The sequence below is a fragment of the Canis aureus genome, chromosome 22, assembly GCF_053574225.1.
Source record: "Canis aureus isolate CA01 chromosome 22, VMU_Caureus_v.1.0, whole genome shotgun sequence".
NCBI lineage: Eukaryota > Metazoa > Chordata > Mammalia > Carnivora > Canidae > Canis > Canis aureus.
In genome coordinates this window covers 23,603,786-23,628,330 of record NC_135632.1, presented here as the reverse complement: position 1 = coordinate 23,628,330, position 24,545 = coordinate 23,603,786, and the positions used below count along the sequence as shown (strand labels likewise).

General features: G+C 42.4%; 1 protein-coding gene across 3 annotated transcripts in view; it reads right to left on the bottom strand.

The window, feature by feature from the left end:
* CPNE4 (copine 4) overlaps positions 1 to 24,545 on the bottom strand; it is a 462,790-nt gene that overhangs the window by 424,775 nt on the left and 13,470 nt on the right. Inside the window, exon 1 of one of the 3 annotated variants that reach the window (XM_077865184.1) lies at positions 14,221 to 14,334. The exons of the other annotated variants lie outside the window; for them this stretch is intronic. The gene's annotated coding sequence lies outside the window, so the exon portion shown is untranslated. Of the gene's footprint in view, positions 1 to 14,220; positions 14,335 to 24,545 lie in introns of those variants that run through there. 3 annotated transcript variants of the gene reach the window in all.

Below are 24,545 nucleotides of genomic sequence, written 5' to 3'. Positions count from 1 at the left end.
ATTTCTTCCTCACTCCTCCCCTTCCTTATGAAAGATAATCAGAACAAAGGATGTAAAGTCTATTTACCACGGTAAATAGATTATTCCTAAGTATCCCACAGGGCTCTCAAATTAGGAGAGACGTGTACAGCACAAGAAGCAAGCAGTTTGCAAAGTAGGTATACTGCAATTCCCCTTCCAAAGTCATATAACTCGCAACACTCCATTTTCTGAAAGTTTAAAACTGTATTCATTGTTACTTACATTTTTAAACCATACATAAATTTTGCTTTTACCTTTGTAGTTCTTTGGGTTGAGCTGTTATATTAAAAATTTGATTGAGAAATAAATTGTCTTTACAAACAAGGAGAAGTCAACCCCACCTCCCGTGGATTTCTGTTATCATATATAGGCATGAAGTGCTAAGACTTCAGGGGGACAGTGCGAGGAAGGACTTGTTATTTCACAATCAGCAAGTCTTGAGAAGACACTGACATGACATTGTATTACCCAGTTTACTGCTGATTCAGGGATGAAGAGACATTAAAAATGAGTTCTAGAAGTAATAGCACATCAGAACAGGATTCATCTTCCTGCCAGACAAGCTGAACCTCTGCTTCAACAACTCCTACTATAACAGCTCCTCCCTTCAGATGATGTAGAGCTGTTACTTTTTGTTTTTATTAATAATACAAATGGTGTGCCCACCATCTCTACCAGGTGGGATGTTTGATCCAAGCTTCTTTTGAGAAGAGAAAAAAAAAGAGCCAAGAGTATGATGTGATCAGGTAGGAGAAAACAGGACAGGAGTCTTACAGAGTTTGTGAGTTTAAAGCCCAGGACCTGGAAAAGTAATCATTTCAGTATCTTCATTTCTCCTTTTTGACCCAAAAGACCTGAATATTTGGTTCAAAGGCAAGACAAGACCCAAGCCATCAAGTTTAATTTCATGAAACTGTTTTCTCCTATTTTCCAAGCAGGAACTCTAGAATCAGAAGAGTCTGAATTCCAACTGTGAGTCCCTCCCCCCTACATACCTTACCCCCGCCCCGCCCCCCCCCCCCCCCCCCCCCCCCGCACTGACTCAATGCAAGTAATAACCTCCCTGAGTCCCAAATTCTGTGCCTGAAAAATGAGGAAAACACACTTATACAGTGGAGTGTTGAAAAATTAATGAGACTGTGTATGTGAAGTACTTGGCAGAACCATTCTACATGACCACACAATTTGGACACTATCTCCACACTTTAAATGGCATGCCTTTAAGTTGTGCAGTATAAAACCTATACAGCCATACATGGCAGTCCTTTCCTTCATTCAATAGTTCCATTCATTCAAACATTCACAAACTATGTTCCAGGCACTATTCCCTCAACCTCCCTTAATAAGCCTTAATGAATTATTCATCCATAAATTTATTCTAAATCAGTTCTTGGATTGTCATGACACCTGTCATGATTTTATATTTTCTGTCTCACTATTGCTCACGTGTCAATTACTCAACACACCCACCATATTCCGTATTCTATTATTTCTGTTCATCACTACATCCTGCTTCCCTAAGCACCCAGCACAGAGGATGGCACAGAGTCTATTCACAATGGATACCTCTGATGGTGAATGGCACCCAACTTTCCTAATGGCATCGTTGAAGTGAACTTGGCATGTAAACTACCAGCAAACAAGGGTCTTTGTGTCTTTTTTTTTTTAAGATTTTATTTATTTATTCATGAGAGACACAGAGAGACAGAGACGTAAGCAGAGGGAGGAGCAGGCTCTATACAGGAAGCCCGATGTGGGACTCGATCCGGGGACTCCAGGATCATGCCCTGAGCCAAAGGCAGAGGCTCAACTACTAAGCCACCCAGGCATCCCTTTGTATTTGTTTTCATTCTGAATTCCCAGCCCCTAGATCAGTGTCTGACACATATGAAGTATTTAACAAATGTTTACGGAATTAATGAAAAGCTTGAGCCCTTGGAAATGTTAAGTAGAAATAATTAGCAGTATGAAAGACAACTTATCATCCTTATCAAATAAGGATTGAAAGAAAGTTCTTTTGAGATGGAAAGCACCCACATTTAGTTCCAAGTGGGACATGGAGTATCAGGCATAACAGCCTAATAACTGAAGAGTTATCCAAGAAAATCAGCTCTGTCTTAGATTTGGTATCTATTTTTCTTAATGGTTCAAAAACTGATATTGTGATAATAATAATGCTCATACTATTTATCAAGTACCTTCTATGCTTTGCAACTTCAAATACATTATAACCAACCTTTTACAACCATGCCGTAATATATGTACTATTATTCCTTCTTTTAAGGACAAGGAAACAGGCTCAGAGATGTTAAGTAACTCATCCAAGCCTTATGTGCAGGAAATGACTGAAATGGAATTTAGAACAGGCTCATCTGATCCTTCCATATGGAGAAATCAATATATGTGCACGCATGTGCACAGGAACATGAAGGTACAGGCATGTGTACACCTCAGGCTGTCACTACAGTTCAGGATATGCCCATTAATCCTTTCACGAAGAAGAGTTCACTGAACTAAATTTCTAAAGATTTTTCCTGGTAACTTTATTTAGCTCCAAAAAATTTATGTTCTTAAAAAGAAAAAAAAAAAAAAACCTAATTTAAAAACCCATTATCAATCCCCACAATGACATTACCCAGGAGAAAGATGTCTCACTCTAGGCATAATTATGAAAATTCACAAGCAGCCCACTTTTCTGGCAAACTATGCCAATGACCTCCCTAACCTTTTGCAACCTGGGATTATTAAGCTGGGCTGCTGAGCAGTTCAGATACCTGCTTTGTGACCAATACCCCAGGCTGTTTATGGGCCTAAAACTCTCTTGAGGCTGTGCACTCAGAAAGCAGTGGGTCACTGCTGAGCTGCCTGTGTCCTCTTACCTAATAGAAAGCATAGCTCAACAGGATGCCTGCCTGGAGCCAGAGGTAAGGGCTGGCGCTGGGCCACATGGCTGCTCTGGGTCTTTCTCTGCGGCAGATGTCAAGGTCTGCAGGGTGTTTTATTAAAGGAACAAAATGCAATGGCTTCAAGATACCAGCCCTCTTCGCCATAAAGCCTTGGCCTGGGTGGAGTCAAGATGCCTAGGAACACCAGCTCAGCTGCTCCTGGGGGTGGGAGGAGTCTGTTTTATGAGCTTCTGGAGCTCAACACAGCCTGTCCCCTTCCCTCCATGCTTGTTAGACACCCAGCGTGGTTTTCAGAGGCCATGTTGATGCCATATGTTTATGCCACTGAAGCATTTTACTGCCTGAGCAGAGGCACTTAGCACAAAGAAGAGCACATTGTTTTCATAGCTGGCTGGCTCCTAATACTTCCCCAGGAGACTCCAGGCTCAAAGAAAGGGTGTCTGGGGAGTTTGGGAAGATGCCAACAAGGTAAAGGGTTCCCAGTGACACAGTTCAGAATGTCAGCCAGGCAAAGAGAATGGCCCAAGTCAATAGAATCTTGGTGCAACAGAATCTTGGTGCAAAAGAAAAAAATTAAGGAGGACAATAAAGAAATTACGTATGCAGAGCTTTTATTTTATTTTATGGCAAATTAACATTACTTTATATCAGTGATTCTCACCTGACCAGGGTCAATTTGGTCTCCTAGGGGACACTGAGCAAAGTCTAGAGATATTTTGGATTGTCACAATTGGGCAGAAATGAGGGTGCTACTGGCACCTAGTGGGTAGAGACAAGGGATGAGGCTAAATATACTACAATGCACAGGACTGTCCCCAAGAACTGAATTCTCTGGCCACAAATATCAAGAATGCTGAGGTTGAGAAACACTGGGGTATATTATCACTGAACATATAAGAAAGTTCCCTCTTCCTCTGCAACCTCATTGCACTAACAATTAAATTAGCCACATTCGGGGTCACGTAGGGAGACATCAGGGCATAGCATTTAAAAGCCGTATCATCTGAATGTAAGATCTAGATATAAATTCTAGGTGGAGATCTTTCTGGCTCTGCCACCTTGGACAGCTTATCTAACTTTGGTGAGCCTCAGTTTCCTTTTCTGCCAACCACAGGCAGAACCAGTCACTCCTAACTGTATGAAGTTTAAATTACATGAGATGATAAAGTATTTAGTACTATGTCAACACACAGCTACAAATACCCAAGTGATGATTATTAAGGCTCAACAAAGTGAGGGCAAAACAGAACAAAATAGACTTTTAAGAGAAATTTACCAAGTATCTTGGTAATTTGAGGAAATTGGGGTTTGAGTTTGAAAGATCTCAAAGATGCTCAGACCTGTCACCTCTTTCCTTAGAGGGTTCTTTGGCTCCAGTGAGTCCCACCACCATGTACTAACACCCCACAGGCCACCTTATTTGCCTTCCTTAACTATTACCATCCCATTGCTCAGACCAGGTAGCTGGTCATTCTTATGCCCAGGTCTCTACTGTCACAGGCCAAGCTTGACCCCAGTGATGATCTGGTCACAGAGAAAAGACTATCAATACCTGATACTCAAGCTCATGTTCCCCTTGTGCATGGAGACAGAGGGGCTCTGGTCATTCTCCTCTGTTCCAGTACTGAGCAGAATCAGGCCAGACTTAGCCACATCTGCCTTTGATCCAACACCCCTCTGACTTCTCCTATCCAATATTTGCCTCAACACTGTTACCTTCAGTCTTCAGAGCCCTGTCCTCAGAGCAACCCTGGAGCTCTCCTCTCTTCAAGCCCCATTTCCTGGAATGCAGTTTTCCCTGCTGGCTTCAAAGGCACCCCAGGCAGGGGAGCACCAGAGAGCATGAAGATAACTGCTTAGCCAGCCACACAGACTGCCTCAAAAGGCCTTCATATCAAAGAGTTCAGAGATGCCTTGGAAACCAGCTAGCATAATTTCCCGTAGCTGGTAAAACTGAAGCACAGAAAGAAAAGAGGACCAAGAACTGCCACTAACCCATAGGGCACCTTTGTGCAAATAAGAAATGGCACTGATCTGGATGGAGCCAATCCTGAGCCAGGGTGAATACAAAGCCTGACGAGTAGACGTGGCCTGGATCTCAGGCCAAGACAGGCCTCACAATGAGGTGCAGTGAACAATCCTCTGCAAAAGCTCTGGGAAGAAGTTTGCTCAAAATCACAAAAATGAGTTGTCACAGAACTGAGATCAGACTGACCACTTCTAAAGCAGAATCAGTTATATACGGAAAATAAGTGGCTCCTGAACTCCCTACTGTCCTTCAAAACAAGATTTATTGATCAAAAAGTGTGGATTTCACCATGTGTCTTCCTTGTGGTCCCTCTAATGACAGAAAGTAGAAAGGCAGACTACCTGCCATGGTGTAGGCTCCTTGAGGTACTTCATACATAGCTGGAGGCCCAGAAAAACTCAACATATTCAAAGGAGTAAGGGGGAGCCCAATTACCAGCTCTCAACAGCTGGGAGCCCAATTACCCAGTTCAGAGTCAACACTTAGGCAAGGTCAAAGCCCAAAGGATGGTTTTGTTTTGAAATTGTAATAGCCAGCATGGCATAGCTATGAAAACAGGAAATCATTTCAGAGAAGCCCATTAAATTTCCCACCACCAGAGTATTTCATATGATTTTTGTGATGAGAAAAATATGGCATATTACTAGGGGCAACTTCAATTGTAATTGAATGAGTTATTATATACTACAACTTAAGCAACATCAGTTTTCCTGCATGGGAACCAGTTGATATTGCCTCAGGACAAAACCTTCCCCTTTTCCTATGTCTAATCTATAGGTCATGGGTCAGCAGACTTTTGATATAAAGGGCCAGGAAGCACATTTCTTAGGTTTTGTAGTTCATAGGGTCTCTGTCACAACTAATCAACTCTGCCATTGTAGCACAAAAGCAGCCACAGATGATACACAAATTCATGATTGTGGCTGTGTTCCAATAAAGCTTTATTTACAAAAGCTGGTGGTTAGTTAGACTGGATTCATTGGCTGCAGTCTGCTGTCCCCTGCTCTAGGTGGTGCAGAGCATGAGATGGGGAGAACCTTAGCCCCTGCTCATTGACAGGTTATGAAAGCCACAAAGATGGGATGCTCCTGAACAAACAGAAATGAGAACCCAAGATGGCAAGGGTGGGAAATCCTTCCTCTGATTCTACCCTTGATCATCATGGATTTGGGAAAAAGATTAAACAGAGAAAACTGTTATCATGCAGTAAGAGAAGGAACTCACTTGGAGCATGGATGTTTCATTCTTTTTTTTTTTTTTTTTTTTTTTGGATGTTTCATTCTAAGATATGCCCCAAACGCTAGTTCCCTTGGCATCTGTCTGGGCATCACAAGATTAAAAAATCAGTATAAGATTCTGAAAACCAGTCTGGTCTCTCTTCTACATTTTCCCAATATACCAAAGGGATACAAACACCAAAAAAGAAGGCCTCAATTGCAGGAGCATATTTCAGAATTCATGTATGTTGTATTTCTTTAGCCAATTATATGGACTTATGCCTGTATCACAAATCTAAACAAGATTTCTCAGAGGCCTAAGATCTGGAAGCCATTAACATGACTAGAGGTTTTACCTTTGTTAGGAAACAGGGAGCCTCTGCTCCATGCATGCCAGGCCATGAGGGGGAAGAGTAGCGTACACCCCCAGGCATAACAACTCATCCTTCCATAAATGGCAGAACACAAGACCAATTCCTGGGAGCCTGCTTCTCTCTCTGCCTGTGTCTCTACCTCTCTCTGTGCATCTCTCATGAATGAAAAATAAAATCTTAAAAAAAAAAAAAAAGACCAATTGTTTCTTCATGAGTAAAAGATTGTTTTCCAGATTATACCATAATCCTTCCAGAACAGGGATAGTATTTTGTACTTGTCAGTATCATTACACCTTTGCCCAGTGTCCCCACAGGTTAAAGTAATAATTGCTAAAATCTAAAGAGCATTTATGCTATGTCAGGCATTATTCAGAGTGTTTTGAGTCCCTTCTCATTTAACAACCTCACAACAGCCTATGGCTTAGGTCCCACTGTTTTCATTATTTGATACTGACAAATAATGGAACTGGGACACAAAGGGATTGAGTCATTTGCCCAAGATCATGCAGCTCCAAGTGATGAAGCCCAGATTTGAATCCTGGTATCCCAGCTCCAGAGCCAGTACTCTTAACTTCTATGCAATACTGCTTCTAATAATCCAATCAATATAGGTGATCAATAAATGCTTGGAGCCAAAGACAGTAGCAACTCTGAGAGATGGGAAACAAAAAAACAAAGTCTGAATTGGAGCTAAGCCAAATTGTGCATGATTGCCAGTAGACTCATTCTGAGCCACTGTCTCCTGAGGTGGGCAACACTGTACTGTCTTGTCCCCTCTCCAAGGGGAGCCAGGTTCTAAAAGTGGTAGATGCCATTAAAAGAGCTATAAGGGGCAGCCCGGGTGGCTCAGCGGTTTAGGGCCACCTTCAGCCCAGGGTGCGATCCTGGAGACCCAGTATCGAGTCCCACGTCGGGCTCCCTGCATGGAGCCTGCTTCTCCCTCTGCCTGTGTCTCTGCCTCTCTCTCTCTCTGTGTCTCTCATGAATAAATAAATAAAATCTTTTTTAAAAAAAAGAGCTATCGGGATCCCTGGGTGGCGCAGTGGTTTGGCGCCTGCCTTTGGCCCAGGGCGCGATCCTGGAGACCCAGGATCGAATCCCGCATCGGGCTCCCGGTGCATGGAGCCTGCTTCTCCCTCTGCCTGTGTCTCTGCCTCTCTCTCTCTCTGTGACTATCATAAATTAATTAATAAATAAATAAATAAATAAATAAATAAATAAATAAATAAATAAAAAAGAGCTATCTATAAGGAGACAGGTCTGCAGCTCTGTAAAGAAAGCCCTTTTTCAATAGCATCAGGCTAGAATGCCTTGGAAACATGCCAACAGCTAGAAATGACGCTCTTTCTAGGCACTCTCAGAACCTTCACTAAGGGGACAGGGTACAGAAAATGGCCCCAGGACAAATTCTCACTCTCATCTCCAAGATCCTGCTTCTGGGGGAATGCAGGGGTCAAGCATTCTGAATTTCCCAGTGACTGGGATGAGGACTAGGGGCAGCTGAGGAGGAAGAGGAAGCAGAGGCACTACCTAGCCGGGGTGAGAAATGATGGCTTTGTTCCTTAGACTACTTGTTTTTTCCTTCCTTAATATCCAGATTGTTTTGATTTTTCTTTTTTCTTTTCTTTTTCTTTTTTCCTTAAAATGTTTTTGATTCAGAAGCTATTTTAATCTGTTTTTCTTGTCTAACATTGGCATTTGGGAGTAGAAAATGTAGTCTAATTACAGTTTTCATTACATCTCATGGTATATAGGGAGGGTCACACTTCTATGGTCTTTTAATATATTGTATTCTTGGCTTCTGTCTTTCACAAAACAGTTATTTAATAGTTTCGAGCAACTGGATAGTGTTTAGGTAGCTTAGTATTCTCTACCTCTAAAGCCATTGTGTCGTGTTATAAGAATGTAGTGTGCAATAAGTCTGATTGCTTCTTTTTTTATAAAGATATTTATTTATTTATTTATTTATTTATTTATTTATTTACAAGAGACACAGAAAGAGAGGCAGAGACATATGCAGAGGGAGAAGCAGGCTCCCTGCAGGGAGCTCGACATGGGACTCGATCCCAGGACCCTGGGATTATGACCAGATGCTCAACCACTAAGCCACCCATGTGCCCATCTTTTACTTTATTTAACTGAGAAAATTTTTACAAAAGACCCTGTCTTTGTGAAAAACCTTTATATCCTTGAAAAACATTTTATCCTCCATTTTTAAAATTTTTCTTCAAAATTCTGTTATATCATTCCAAATAAAATGTGGAACAAACTATTTGATTTATTCTATTGACCAAATATTTAATTTATTTATCATCACTTTCTTTGTCTAACATATTTCGGTAATAAGTTACAAATAAAGATTCTATTTTCAAACTATTTCCAAGAGTCAGAGAATCTTTTATCAGATCCTGGTTTTCCTTTAATTTACTATAGATCTGGTCCAAATCACTTTGGCCTAAACCATTATATTTCTCTATACCTATGTTTCCTCATTTATAAGATGGAATTGAATAAAACATTTCAAAATTGACTTTTGACAAATGCCATTCTAGAATAGCTTATAGTGAGGCTTCCATTTACCACCAGGGCCATCTTGCCTCTTTCTTTCTGCTACAAGATAACTCTTTTAACCAGATTTCATCTGATGAAGAAAAGGAAGAAAGTCAAATAGACCCTAAGAATCACTACACTGTCCTTGAAGGAAAAGGAATTCTTTGTTCTAATTCCTCAGACACACACACACACACACGACATACGAGATGCCTGAATGTGAATTTTTAAATAATCAGTTGTAATTTACTAAGGAGAAAATGTCTTTTTTGAGCAGCCAACAAATATTTGACAAAAAGATTATTTCCTTTACTTAATGGCAAAAATCAAAAGGCCACAAGGCAAGGGGATTCCAGCCATCCTCTATCTCCTAAGGAATGCTGCTGATGAGGGTAAGCTGTTAAATACATTGCATGGAACAATCACAGAAAAATGCCAGCCTCAGCAGGAACAAATTTAGAATCTTCAACCTCCACAGCTAGACTGTCACCACTGTGTATCAGTCAGATTTCATTCTAGTCACTGCCAGGAAAGACCCAGACATCAGGCTAAGATCAGGGCTCATCAGGCACCTGAAAATAAAATACTCCTTCACAGACTGGAGATATTGGAAAAAAAATAGTATGAATTGCTTTCAGCTCATAAGATATACATTTACTATAGAAACATCCAAGAACACAGGTTAAATATATGTATCAAGGAGCAAGGAAAACAGGAGAGTTTCCTGACCTACAGGATTGAACAATGTAAAAGTCAAGACAATCTCTAAGATTCTTTGAACTTTGAGCTGCTGCAATAAAAGAAAATAAAAATCTAACAACATGCCAAAAGTTGGTCACATCCTGGATTGGACTCTACCATCTTAGATCAGCCACACTCGGAATTCCAGCTGAGATCTTTGACTTCCTGGCTCTCTGAGATCTCCAGCATGTCAGACATTAGCCCTAAGAGCGGTACTTTGGCTCACCCAAGAGCTGCCAAAAATTAAAGACTGGGATTTCAACTATGGCTGGGAAATAAGTTTCAAATGCTCTCTCCTCAATTTAGACTTCCATTCCAAATGGCTCTTCACATGCTGCATAAAGTAACCAATCTACTGATCAAGGCAGGGTCTGAGATAAACTGAATGAGTCCCCTGAGCCCACTGCCAGCTGAAGAGAAGTGGCACCTGGGGGAAAAAAAATGACAACTGGAGAGAAGGCAGTATGATCAGGAAAGGAGAAGCCTTGGGATACCTGGGTGGCTCAGCAGTTGGGCGCCTGCCTTCAGCTCAGGTCATGGTCCCGGGATCCAGGATCAAGTCTCACATCGGGCTCCCAGCGAGGAGTCTGCTTCTCCCTCTCCCTATGTCTCTGCCTCTCTCTCTCTCTGTCTCTGCAATCTCTCTCTCTGTGTCTCTCATGAATAAATAAATAAATTAAAAAAAAATAAAAACGGAGAGGAGAGGAGAAGCCAAAGGAATTAAAAGAGAGGAAAACTTTCCTGGAACTTTCCCTTGGAAAATGAAGGTGGGGTGGGGGGGAGGGAAGGAGATGCTGCTGAGCTTTTACTTATATCAGTCCCCGCTTCCTGGACTGACATTTTCTCCTCTCCAAATATGAAAATCCTATTTGGAACCCTAGTTTACATAACTTCTCTATAAGACTTCCCCAAACCCATCCACCCCACAAAAAAATGTTCCATTCTCTGAACCCAAAATGTCTCTCATTCTACTCATCTAGCAAGGATGCCCACACTGTCTTGCATCATCTCGCATTCTTGTTTTGTGGCATCATATAACTGTTACTCTATTATCTGGCTTCTCACATACACATGCCTCAATTCCTAAGTTTGATCTTAAGCTTTCTGAAAGTGAAGTCCATAATTATTTTACTTTTTTTTCCTAAGGCAGTAAATTGCACATAGTAGGTATTCAATATATGCTAGTGATTAAAGAAGACAAAAAAAGGAAGAGTAGGGAAGAGGTAACACAGGAGAAAAATGCCCCACAGTAGCCTGAGGGCGGGTCTGTTGCACCAGGGAGGAAATTGGAATTCCGTGCAAGCTAAGAAGCAAAAGACCCGGGAGACACCTGGATATATCTGTTGACTTAAAGGAAGGATGTAAGGATAGGAAGAATGGATGGAAGAAAAAGATGATAAAAGGAAAACAAAGAAAGAGAGGAAAGAAAGAAGGATGAAAAAGAGACGACAGAAGAAAGGAAGGATAGAAAGAAAAATGGTTAAAAGGGTAGAAGGAAGAAGGGTAGGTAGAAAAAAGAAAAGAGGGACAGAGGACAAGTCTTACCCTTGTACTTCAGGATCTTCCATTTTTTACACTATTCCCTTTCTTGTTCCAAAATATCTCTTGGTGCCTTACAGGGCACCCAGCACCTAGTCCAAGGCTTATCGGCGCTCCTGGATAAAGCTGTGTGTAAACCACCTCCAACACTTCACTTGCTTCACTGGTCAGCACCTGCCATCTCCTGCAGGTACGGTGCTACTGATCCTGGGAAGTCAGCCCCAGGAAGGCTGCATTTACAGCCCAGGGCTAAGAGCTCTGGAGGATGTCCGGGCAGAAGCCTGAGGCCCCACTGGCCAGCACCAGGAGTTGCAGTAGGAGGTCTTCTCCTCTTATTTGTGCCAATGTGTCACATGACATACTCAATCCACTGGCTCCCTGGGCAGCCCATCAGGGAATCAGGGCTCTGAGGCTCCACGGGGTGGGGGCAGGGGAGTGCCTCTGAGGACACGGCCTGGCACGCAGCCATGCCTCCCTCATTGCCAACCCCCTGACAGCACCTCCTTCATCCACCCCTGAGGACCCAGACACTTAATCTGGACTGTGCCCCAGACAACACAGGAAGGCTGGAGTCGAACTCTTGACAAATGCATAGCTCTTTGTGGTAACCAAAAAAAAAAAAGACCCCAGGCAACTCCAGCTTCTCAAGATATCTCCAGCTCTACTGTTCCCTTTTCCCTCTAACAGAAATACCACAACATTATAAATGTTCATGTACATACTTTTTAAAAAAGAAATGAGTCAGAGAAAACACCTCTGTTGAAGAGACAATGAAAGGGCTGTTGGAGGGAAAAGGTGAAGGTTTACATCCGTAAACCCCGAAATTAGAAGCACACTTGGTTACAAATAGGTTGTGCTTGCTTTTCAGGTGAGACAGTCCATTAGCTTTCAGTAGATTCTCCAAGGGAACTGTGACCCACACAAGATTAAACTATCACCCTATGTTAGGCAAGTTGCTGGGGACTTATCAATCAGGAAAAGAAGGTTCACTGAGTTTGCCAAAGACAACTGAAATCATGAAAATGTATTTCCTAGAATTATTTCACTAAAATGACAACTGAATTTTAAAATAAGAGCTTTCTTCCCCTTCCACCCCACCTCTCAGAGGTGAACAGTCTTCATGACTATCTGTACCCACCAGCCCTGCAGCCTGTATCTGCTGGCGATGGCAGGGGAAGGCCATTTAAACTCGTGACACTTCATCAAGCCCATGCCCACTGCCATCACGACTCTAAATTAAACTAAACCAATTCCAAATGAGCAAGGCTTGAAATGCTCTCCCTTCTGGCCACCCAAATGCACTCTACAGAAATAAAATGAGCTGGTTTTAGGGGAGGTTACAGTTGGAATACACCACATCGTCTTGAAACTTAAAATATCACTGGAAGAATAATCAGGGGTATATGCGAAATATTGAACTAAGCCCTAATATAGCACTGCAGGGACACAAAGGGTAATTCGACTGCTACAGAATAAAATGAAGCTGAGAAAAAATCAGAGCGACGCACTTGAGCAAGCACCGAAACACAAAATAATGGGAAAATCTGCTTTATCACTTTATTTTTAAAAAGCCGTTAGCAGACTCTGCAGCTGTTAATCACTGCTCACATATGGCGTGGCTGTCACCTTTATGAATCATGTTTTATCTTGAAAAGATTGTCCTTTATTACCTTTCCTTTTGCACGTTCCTAAGGAGATGTGAAACAAGAAAAGAAGAAAAGCTCTGAGGTTCTCCGTGCCAGGATCAACATTTACAAATAAAGCAAGCAGGAAAGTATGTTAAAGTTTTAAATTATGTCCAATTTTGTGAAGCTGAATATTACCATCTTCATTTCCAAGCTGCAGAAACAGTGCCATCTCTTACCCAAAGGAACTTCTAACTTTAAGACTTTGCTCTGATAGCACATGAAATCTAAGCCCTAGGTATCGACTCAGATAGCTCTTGTTTTGGATGAAGGATTTAAATAAATTTGATTCAAAATAAAAGACATGATATTGCATCAATCTGTAACCATACATCTGAAAAACAGATTTGATGAGAGAAGACAACAGTAATGGGGACCCATGAAAATACACATTTAAAAGAATGAGGAACATTTACAATCACATGCATATCATTTGTTCACTTACTTTTAAAAACAGAATGAGAGCTGACCAGGATGAAACTCATGGCTCAAAAAAAAAAAAAAAAAGAAAGAAAGAAAAAAAAGAAAAGAAAAAAGAAAAAAGGAAAGGAAAGGAAAGGAAAGAAGAAAAGAAGAAAAGAAAAGAAAAGAAAAGAAAAGAAAAGAAAAGAAAAGAAAAGAAAAGAAAAGAAAAGAAAAGAAAAGAAAAGAAAAAACGAAACGAAACGAAACTCATGGCTCAGGAAAATTTGCCTCAATGCTCTTGCTTGACATAATCCTGACACTTTACCGAACTGCAATATTAGCCATACTTCAGCCAATCAAAAAACAGTCATTCTGCTTCCAGTCCCAAAACTAATGGCTTTCAGAAGTTCTATGTATCCTAATACATAGAAGAGCTCTCAGAAACTAACATCCTAGAAAGGAACAAATTCTGCTGCTCCTCGGCCAGAAGGATCGAGCAGTCTTCCCCTGCAACACACTTCCACCCGTGGAGCTTCAGGGTACCAGAGTCACAACATGGCCCAAACTGCATAATGCCAGTGTCTGCCCTATCTGGTCCTCCTCCCCTCCTCTTCCAGAGCAAGAGAAAGTGGTCTGGGACCTGCACGTGAAAGCCAAGAGCTTGTGCGCTGGCTTTCCCCTCCCCGGCCCCAGGGCTGCTTACAATCCTGCTTGCTCTCAGCTGTCCGACCTGCCAGTGAGTAAGTCACTTACCAGGAGGGGAGGCAGGCAGGCTGCTCTGAGCCCAGTGCTCTGGATGCTAGAGTGTCTAAAAGGAACCGGGTGCAGCCTGGGATGTGGATGCAGAGGCTGAGACTCTGCTCCATCTCAGCAAAGGCAGCATGTCACTCTCCCAAATGAATGAATGAATAAATGATAACCCCTTAGTCTAATCTATGGAACCGAGCACATGGAAATCCTGGCTATTTCCTCAGGAAAGGGGACAGTGGGAACTCCAGTTCCTAAAGAGAGGCACAATGGGGGTGTCTAGGTGGCTCAGTCGGTTAAGCGTCTGCCTTAGGCTCAGGTCATGATCCCAGGGTTCTGGGATGGAGCCCTGCATCAGGCTCCCTGCTTAGCAGGGAGCCTGCTTCTCCCTCTCCCTCTGCTGCTCCCCCTGCTTGAGCTCTTTTGTACTCTGTCAAATAAATAAATAAAATCTTTAAAAAGAGAGAGAGAGGCACAATGTATGCACTGAAGTAAGAGTTGGCCTCCCAAATCACGCCACAAGCATGACTCCTTCTCCTGGGATGACACATGTCCTATTCCTCTCCCCGCCAGGGGTGGAGGACAGTAAGAGTCAGGAAATTACCATCACCTCTTCCTCCTCCATCCCCCGTGAAGTAATCAGTAGCTCTCTAACCCACCATATGACAATTTGGGAAACCAGGGGGAATGTGATTTCCACCTATGATTTTGGTGTTTGAGCAGAGGGACATCGGGCACATCTGGTACGTGCCCAAGATTATACCAAGAGCTGCTGAGCATGAACAATAAGCATGTTCTTCAAGCCCATCTCCATAAAGTGACTCAGAGCAAGCATTTAGCATGATTTTGATGCTCTCAACTGTTAAATCCCCATGTCTCTCTCCATGTAGAACACCCGATAACACTGTGACAGTAGACTGTCATGCTTTTTGACCCTGGGTAATAATTCCAGCTGATGCTAAATGAACATGACTGCTGGTGACTCAAGAGGCTGTGGCTGTCACTTTGGCAGACTGGGGTACAAGGCACCAAGGGTGTCTTGCCTCATCTCTCTCTCTAATATGTAAAATAATCCTGCAAAAAGGATCCTTAGAGATCAAATCAGATACTTTGATTTTATAAAGGTGAAAATGGAACCCAGATCATAAACCATTCATCTAGAAATTCACAGTCATTCATCCTACAAGCATCTACTGTGTACAAGATCTTTACAATGCACAGCAACAAAATTCTATCATTAGATATTTGGTCTATAGTCCAAATTTCAGAATAATACTCCCTTGGATTTTTTTTTAAGTCTACATATGTTTCCCCTCTGGAGATGGCTAAATAGAAATATGTTCCTAGTGCAGGAACTAGCAGACTTTTTCTACAAAAAGCAAGATAGCAGGCTGGGTGGGCCATATAGTCTGTCACAACTACCCAGTTCCGGCATTGTAGTATGAAAGTAACTTTCAGCAATAACAGGTGTCACTATGTTCCAATAAAACTTTATTTACAAAAAAAAAAAATCTGCATGCTGGATTTGGCCCACAGGCTATACTTTGCTGACGCTTGCCTCTAGTGAATCTCATTTGACAATGACGTTTTTGGGCTGTAGATCTCAAGTTTGCTTCAATCAGGCCTTATTTAATCTCACACCTTCCTTAGATTCATAGAAGTTAAAAAGTATATATAAAGGAAAAAGCACAGAACAATGAGTTTAGAGAATGAACCTTATATTCAGCTATTATAACCATCCATAAAACACAGGGAAGGTATGGAAATCATAAATAGAACTGCTCCTGCCCATCCAAGCAAAAAGCGACAGAAGTTTTCATCTAAATGACCAAGCACTGAGCCTCCCTAATTGGATATTATCTCTTCTCCCCAGTTTAGGAAGAGAAGGGCAGGTCCGATCTTCCCTGAGTACATTCCCTGGGTAGGGCAGATGGGGAGCAGGGGGCCAGCATCCTTCCCTGTTTGCGTCTGCTTTAGAGAAAGGGGATCTCAAAAGTGACACCAGCAATCTGCAAAACCAACAAGGTTCATCACTTAGAATGAGTATGTGTTGCTCACCCAAGCCCGTTGAGTCAGAATTTGAGAATTTGGGGCAAAAACTCACAACTTAAAAATAGCATCAAAAACTTGGCTGAAAGGGTTCCCAGGACATGGCCTTCATGGAACATATTACATAGACTCCTGTTTGATGTAAGTGAAAAGAAGATGCAACTGGCTGGTACACTCATTTATGCCCTTGACCCTCCTCTAACCGCCACTTTCCAGAAAGGGAATTCCTTTACAAAGTTATAATTATCAAGCGGAATGTGCCCTTTACAAAGAGATGCAGTGTGAAGGAATCTATGCTGCCTCCGGTCAACCCACAGAACTGCTTTGTGTCAAATTTCAGCTTTTAAGGAAGATGACAAATAATCATCTAGCAGCACATTTTTTTTATTTCATTTTTTTTTATTTGTTTGTTTTGGCCATGGGATGTGCCTCTGTGACACCAAACATCTGGATAAACATTTTTAAAGTTTCTCCATGAACCAGTGATCTAGATTTTTATTGTCAAAAAGACCAAACAGTCAAAGGACTGGAAGATATCCTCTTTCCAACTTCTCATTCAAGGATCTGCTACATCTAAATCACCACCCTAACACTGCTTGCTGCAGCGTCTCCCTTAGTTCATTGGTTTCTATGAAAATAAAAAGAAATTTGAATTCATTGATCATCGGTTGAAAACCGCATTGAGTTATGTCAGCTCTGATTTGGTTGATTTTACTCAGTAAAACTTAACGATGCCATAAAGCATTAAGAGTCGGCCAGAGCATCAGTGTCTGAACAACCACGGACCATTAGACACCAAAGGAAGGTATCTACTAGGACTTCTCATTCCAGTTAGATAATGAATAAAAATGATGGGAAAAGGCAGTATTTCAGTCATTAACCCACAATTAAATACAACTTAGCTGCCAACACTACACAAAAGCCACAGCTCTGGAGTCTAATCGTTCATCTCTTCCTCCCACAGTAATGAGGCAGCAGGAGCAAGCCTGTTTCCTTGGGCTTCCCTTTTGGTGGCATATGCCCTGGGGAACCCTGAAGGCAATACATGTCACAAACGTTCATGAACCGTAGCTTTCTAAATTCCCTTGGCTGGGATAGAGATCCTTCGATGAGTAATAAAGCAACTATATCTCAGTTTGTTCTGGGATAGACACAGTTTAACTGTTGCTTTGCCTTATCGTAAATGCGCATACACATGCATACTTACACACAGAAAAATGTTAAGAAAGCAATTCCCAAGCAGGTCAGCCTTTTTTTTTTTTTTTAAGATTTTATTTTATCTATTCATGAGAGACACACAAAAAGAGGCAGAGACTTAAACAGATAGTCCTGATGTGGGACTCGGTCCCAGGACCCCGGGATCATGACCTGAGCCAAAGACAGGCGCTCAACCGCTGAGCCACCCAGGTGCCCCAAGGTCAGCCTTTTCTTTAGGAAGTTGCCATCACTAGAAATACAGGCTAAAGTTTAAGAGAGTCCCCCATATTAAAAAAAAAAAAAAGTTTAGGAGGAGATGAGATGTATCTCATATTTGCTGGCTATAAAAGTCATCAAAACAAATTAAGATTGAGAATCTAAGAAAAATGCTACTACTTGCATCATGGTTTAGTGCAACAGTTCTCAAAAGGTGAACCATTTTAATTTCCAATATAGTAAATGTAGACAGATTTAACCTAAACAAACAAAAGCTCTTGGGACAACTGGGTGTCAGCAGTTGAGCACCTGCTTTCAGCTAAGGACGTAATCCTGGGCCCAGGGCAGCCCAGGTGGCTCAGCGGTTTAGTGCCGCCTTCAGCCCAGGGCATGATCCTGTAGACCCAGGATCGAGTCCCACATCAGGCTCCCTGCATGGAGCCTGCTTCTCCCTCTGCCTGTGTCTCTGCTTCTCTCTCTCTCTCTCTCTCTCTCTCACACACACACACACACACACACACACACACACACACGAATAAATGAAGTCTTTAAAAAAAAAAATCCTGAGCCCAGGATCAAGTCCCTCATAGGGCTCCCTGGAAGAAGCCTGCTTCTCCCTCTGTCTATGTCTCTGCCTCTGTGTCTCTCATGAATAAATAAATAAATAAAATCTTTAAAAACAAACAAAAGCTCCTGGGGGGGGGGGTCTTTAATAACTTTTGAAGAGTATAAAGGGTCCTAAGACCAAAAAGTCTAAGAACCGCTGGCTTAGTGGAAGGAGTACACATTTTGTTTTTTTTTTTTTTTTTGTTTCTTTTTTTTTTTTTTTTTTTTTTTTTTTTTTTTATTGGTGTTCAATTTACTAACATACAGAATAACACCCAGTGCCCGTCACCCATTCACTCCCACCCCCCCCCTCCCCTTCTACCACCCCTAGTTCGTTTCCCAGAGTTAGCAGTCTTTACGTTCTGTCTCCCTTTCTGATATTTCCCACACATTTCTTCTCCCTTCCACTATTATTTATATTCCCCAAATGAATGAGAACATATAATGTTTGTCCTTCTCCGACTGACTTACTTCACTCAGCATAATACCCTCCAGTTCCATCCACGTTGAAGCAAATGGTGGGTATTTGTCATTTCTAATAGCTGAGTAATATTCCATTGTATACATAAACCACATCTTCTTTATCCATTCATCTTTCGTTGGACACCGAGGCTCCTTCCACAGTTTGGCTATCGTGGCCATTGCTGCTAGAAACATCGGGGTGCAGGTGTCCCGGCGTTTCATTGCATTTGTATCTTTGGGGTAAATCCCCAACAGTGCAATTGCTGGGTCGTAGGGCAGGTATATTTTTAACTGTTTGAGGAACCTCCACACAGTTTTCCAGAGTGGCTGCACCAGTTCACATCCCCACCAACAGTGTAAGAGGGTTCCCTTTTCTCCGCATCCTCTCCAACATTTGTTGTTTCCTGCCTTGTTAATTTTCCCCATTCTCACTGGTGTGAGGTGGTATCTCATTGTAGTTTTGATTTGTATTTCCCTGATGGCAAGTGATGCAGAGCATTTTCTCATATGCATGTTGGCCATGTCTATGTCTTCCTCTGTGAGATTTCTGTTCATGTCTTTTGCCCATTTCATGATTGGATTGTTTGTTTCTTTGGTGTTGAGTTTAATAAGTTCTTTATAGATCTTGGAAACTAGCCCTTTATCTGATATGTCATTTGCAAATATCTTCTCCCATTCTGTAGGTTGTCTTTGAGTTTTGTTGACTGTATCCTTTGCTGTGCAAAAGCTTCTTATCTTGATGAAGTCCCAATAGTTCATTTTTGCTTTTGTTTCTTTTGCCTTCGTGGATGTATCTTGCAAGAAGTTACTATGGCCGAGTTCAAAAAGGGTGTTGCCTGTGTTCTTCTCTAGGATTTTGATGGAATCTTGTCTCACATTTAGATCTTTCATCCATTTTGAGTTTATCTTTGTGTATGGTGCAAGAGAGTGGTCTAGTTTCATTCTTCTGCATGTGGATGTCCAATTTTCCCAGCACCATTTATTGAAGAGACTGTCTTTCTTCCAATGGATAGTCTTTCCTCCTTTATCGAATATTAGTTGCCCATAAAGTTCAGGGTCCACTTCTGGATTCTCTATTCTGTTCCACTGATCTATGTGTCTGTTTTTGTGCCAGTACCACACTGTCTTGATGACCACAGCTTTGTAGTACAACCTGAAATCTGGCATTGTGATGCCCCCAGATATGGTTTTCTTTTTTAAAATTCCCCTGGCTATTCGGGGTCTTTTCTGATTCCACACAAATCTTAAAATAATTTGTTCTAACTCTCTGAAGAAAGTCCATGGTATTTTGATAGGGATTGCATTAAACGTGTATATTGCCCTGGGTAACATTGACATTTTCACAATATTAATTCTGCCAATCCATGAGCATGGAATATTTTTCCATCTCTTTGTGTCTTCCTCAATTTCTTTCAGAAGTGTTCTATAGTTTTGAGGGTATAGATCCTTTACATCTTTGGTGAGGTTTATTCCTAGGTATCTTATGCTTTTGGGTGCAATTGTAAATGGGATTGACTCCTTAATTTCTCTTTCTTCAGTCTCATTGTTAGTGTATAGAAATGCCACTGACTTCTGGGCATTGATTTTGTATCCTGCCACGCTACCGAATTGCTGTATGAGTTCTAGCAATCTTGGGGTGGAGACTTTTGGGTTTTCTATGTAGAGTATCATGTCATCGGCGAAGAGGGAGAGTTTGACTTCTTCTTTGCCAATTTGAATGCCTTTAATGTCTTTTTGTTGTCTGATTGCTGAGGCTAGGACTTCCAGTACTATGTTGAATAGCAGTGGTGAGAGTGGACATCCCTGTCTTGTTCCTGATCTTAGGGGAAAGGCTCCCAGTGCTTCCCCATTGAGAATGATATTTGCTGTGGGCTTTTCATAGATGGCTTTTAAGATGTCGAGGAATGTTCCCTCTATCCCTACACTCTGAAGAGTTTTGATCAGGAATGGATGCTGTATTTTGTCAAATGCTTTCTCTGCATCCAATGAGAGGATCATATGGTTCTTGGTTTTTCTCTTGCTGATATGATGAATCACATTGATTGTTTTACGGGTGTTGAACCAGCCTTGTGTCCCGGGGATAAATCCTACTTGGTCATGGTGAATAATTTTCTTAATGTACTGTTGGATCCTATTGGCCAGTATCTTGTTGAGAATTTTTGCATCCATGTTCATCAGGGATATTGGTCTGTAATTCTCCTTTTTGGCGGGGTCTTTGTCTGGCTTTGGAATTAAGGTGATGCTGGCTTCATAGAACGAATTTGGAAGTACTCCATCTCTTTCTATCTTTCCAAACAGCTTTAGGAGAATAGGTATGATTTCTTCTTTAAACGTTTGATAAAATTCTCCTGGGAAGCCATCTGGCCCTGGACTCTTGTGTCTCGGGAGGTTTTTGATGACTGCTTCAATTTCCTCCCTGGTTATTGGCCTGTTCAGGTTTTCTATTTCTTCCTGTTCCAGTTTTGGTAGTTTGTGGCTTTCCAGGAATGCGTCCATTTCTTCTAGATTGCCTAATTTATTGGCGTATAGCTGTTCATAATATGTTTTTAAAATCGTTTGTATTTCCTTGGTGTTGGTAGTGATCTCTCCTTTCTCATTCATGATTTTATTAATTTGAGTCTTCTCTCTCTTCTTTTTAATAAGGCTGGCTAATGGTTTATCTATCTTATTAATTCTTTCAAAGAACCAACTCCTGGTTCTGTTGATCTGTTCCACAGTTCTTCTGGTCTCGATTTCGTTGAGTTCTGCTCGAATCTTTATTAGCTCCCTTCTTCTCTTGGGTGTAGGATCTATTTGCTGTTTTTTCTCTAGCTCCTTTATGTGTAAGGTTAGCTTTTGTATTTGAGTTCTTTCCAGTTTTTGAATGGATGCTTGTATTGCGATGTATTTCCCCCTTAGGACTGCTTTTGCTGCATCCCAAAGATTTTGAACGGTTGTATCTTCATTCTCATTAGTTTCCATGAATCTTTTTAATTCTTCCTTAATTTCCTGGTTGACCCTTTTATCTTTTAGCAGGATGGTCCTTAACCTCCATGTGTTTGAGGTCCTTCCAAACTTCTTGTTGTGATTTAGTTCTAATTTCAAGGCATTATGGTCCGAGAATATGCAGGGGACAATCCCAATCTTTTGGTATCGGTTCAGACCCGATTTGTGACCCAATATGTGGTCTATTCTGGAGAAAGTTCCATGTGCGCTTGAGAAGAATGTGTATTCAGTTGAGTTTGGATGTAAAGTTCTGTAGATATCTGTGAAATCCATCTGGTCCAGTGTATCATTTAAAGCTCTCGTTTCTTTGGAGATGTTTTGCTTAGAAGACCTATCGAGTATAGAAAGAGCTAGATTGAAGTCACCAAGTATAAGTGTATTATTATCTAAGTATTTCTTCACTTTGGTTAATAATTGATTTATATATTTGGCAGCTCCCACATTCGGAGCATATGTATTGAGGATTGTTAAGTCCTCTTGTTGAATAGATCCTTTAAGTATGATATAGTGTCCCTCTTCATCTCTCACTACAGTCTTTGGGGTAAATTTTAGTTTATCTGATATAAGGATGGCTACCCCTGCTTTCTTTTGAGGACCATTCGAATGGTAAATGGTTCTCCAACCTTTTATTTTCAGGCTGTAGGTGTCCTTCTGTCTAAAATGAGTCTCTTGTAGACAGCAAATAGATGGGTCCTGCTTTTTTATCCAGTCTGAAACCCTGCGCCTTTTGATGGGGTCATTAAGCCCGTTCACATTCAGAGTTACTATTGAGAGATATGAGTTTAGTGTCATCATGATATCTATTCAGTCTTTGTTTTTGTGGACTGTTCCACTGAACTTCTTCTTAAAGGGGAATTTTAAGAGGCCCCCTTAAAATTTCTTGCAGAGCTGGTTTGGAGGTCACATATTCTTTTAGTTGCTGCCTGTCTTGGAAGCTCTTTATCTCTCCTTCTATTCTGAATGAGAGCCTTGCTGGATAAAGTATTCTTGGTTGCATGTTCTTCTCATTTAGGACCCTGAATATATCCTGCCAGCCCTTTCTGGCCTGCCAGGTCTCTGTGGAGAGGTCTGCTGTTACCCTAATACTCCTCCCCATAAAAGTCAGGGATTTCTTGTCTCTTGCTGCTTTAAGGATCTTCTCCTTATCTTTGGAATTTGCAAGCTTCACAATTAAATGTCGAGGTGTTGAACGGTTTTTATTGATTTTAGGGGGGGATCTCTCTATTTCCTGGATCTGAATGCCTGTTTCCCTTCCCAGATTAGGAAAGTTTTCAGCTAGAATTTGTTCAAATACATATTCTGGCCCTCTGTCCCTTTCGGCGCCCTCGGGAACCCCAATTAAACGTAGGTTTTTCTTCCTCAGGCTGTCGTTTATTTCCCTTAATCTATCCTCATGGTCTTTTAATTGTTTGTCTCTTTTTTCCTCAGTTTCCCTCTTTGCTATCAACTTGTCTTCTAGGTCACTCACTCGTTCTTCCACCTCGTTAACCCTCGTCGTTAGGACTTCTAGTTTGGATTGCATCTCATTCAATTGATTTTTAATTTCTGCCTGATTAGCTCTAAATTCTGCAGTCATGAAGTCTCTTGAGTCCTTTATACTTTTTTCTAGAGCCACCAGTAGCTGTATAATAGTGCTTCTGAATTGGCTTTCTGACATTGAATTGTAATCCAGATTTTGTAACTCTGTGGGAGAGAGGACTGTTTCTGATTCTTTCTTTTGAGGTGAGGTTTTCCTTCTAGTCATTTTGCTCAGTGCAGAGTGGCCAAAAGCAAGTTGTATTGGGAAAAAGAAAAAGAGAGGAGAGAAAGAAGGAAAGAAAAGAGAAAGAGAAAAAAAAGGGAAGAGAAAAAAAAACGAAAGAAAAAAAAAAGAAGAAAAAGAGAAAGAAAAAGAAAGGAGAAAAAAAAAGGGGGGGTGGGGGAGGAAACAAATCAAAAAGCAAAACAAAACAAAAAAACAAAAAAGCAAAAAAAAAAAAAAAAAAAAGAACCACAGGGGAGTATCTTCTGATTCTGTGTACTTTAAGTCCCTTGGCTTCTCCTGGAACTTGTCCGTCTAGCTGGTCTTCTGGGGGAGGGGCCTGTTGTGCTGATTTTCAGGTGTTAGCAGTTGGGGGAGCTGCTGTGCCCCTGCCTGGTGCAGGGCTCGGTGGGGGTTGTTTACCCCGTGAGGCCGCAGGAGGAACAGCCCCAGTGGCGGGGCAGCTCTGGAAACCTGGATTCAGCTCCGGCAGGAACTCCGTCTGCAGGGCCTGGAGGCTCCGGGCGGGGCCGCTGATCTGCTCAGCTCGGGGCAGGAGCGTCCTCGCTGTCCTGGGCCCTCCCGGCCTCTGCCTGTCCCGGGGGGAGGCCGGATCCTGGGCTGTGTCCTGGCGCCCTGTGCTCCGGAGCCTGCGCTGGTGGATTCGCGCTCCCGGGCCGCGCAGCCCCCTCCGCGGAGCTGCCGCCCGCGCCCCTCCGAGCTGCTCCTGGAACCGCGCAGCCCCCTCCGCACGGAGCCTCTTCCTCTGCCCGAGCCCCTCCGAGCTGCTCCCGGGGCCGCGCAGCCCCCTCCGCGGAGCCGCCGCCCGAGCCCCTTCAGCTGCTCCGGGTCCCGCCGGGTCACGCCGTGCGCTGCAGCCCTTAGGGAGCTCGGCGCACTCTCCTGGGCGCGCAGTTGCTGTTACTGTCCCGGGGAGCCCGAGGGCATCCCCGCCCTCCTGGGTCCTGCTCCAACTCCCCGCGAGCCCCTTTCCCCCGGGAAGGTCGGTGCAGCTCCTGCGTCTCCGGGACGGGGCTCTCCTGTCCTGGGGACACTCGCCCCGGCCTCAGCCCGG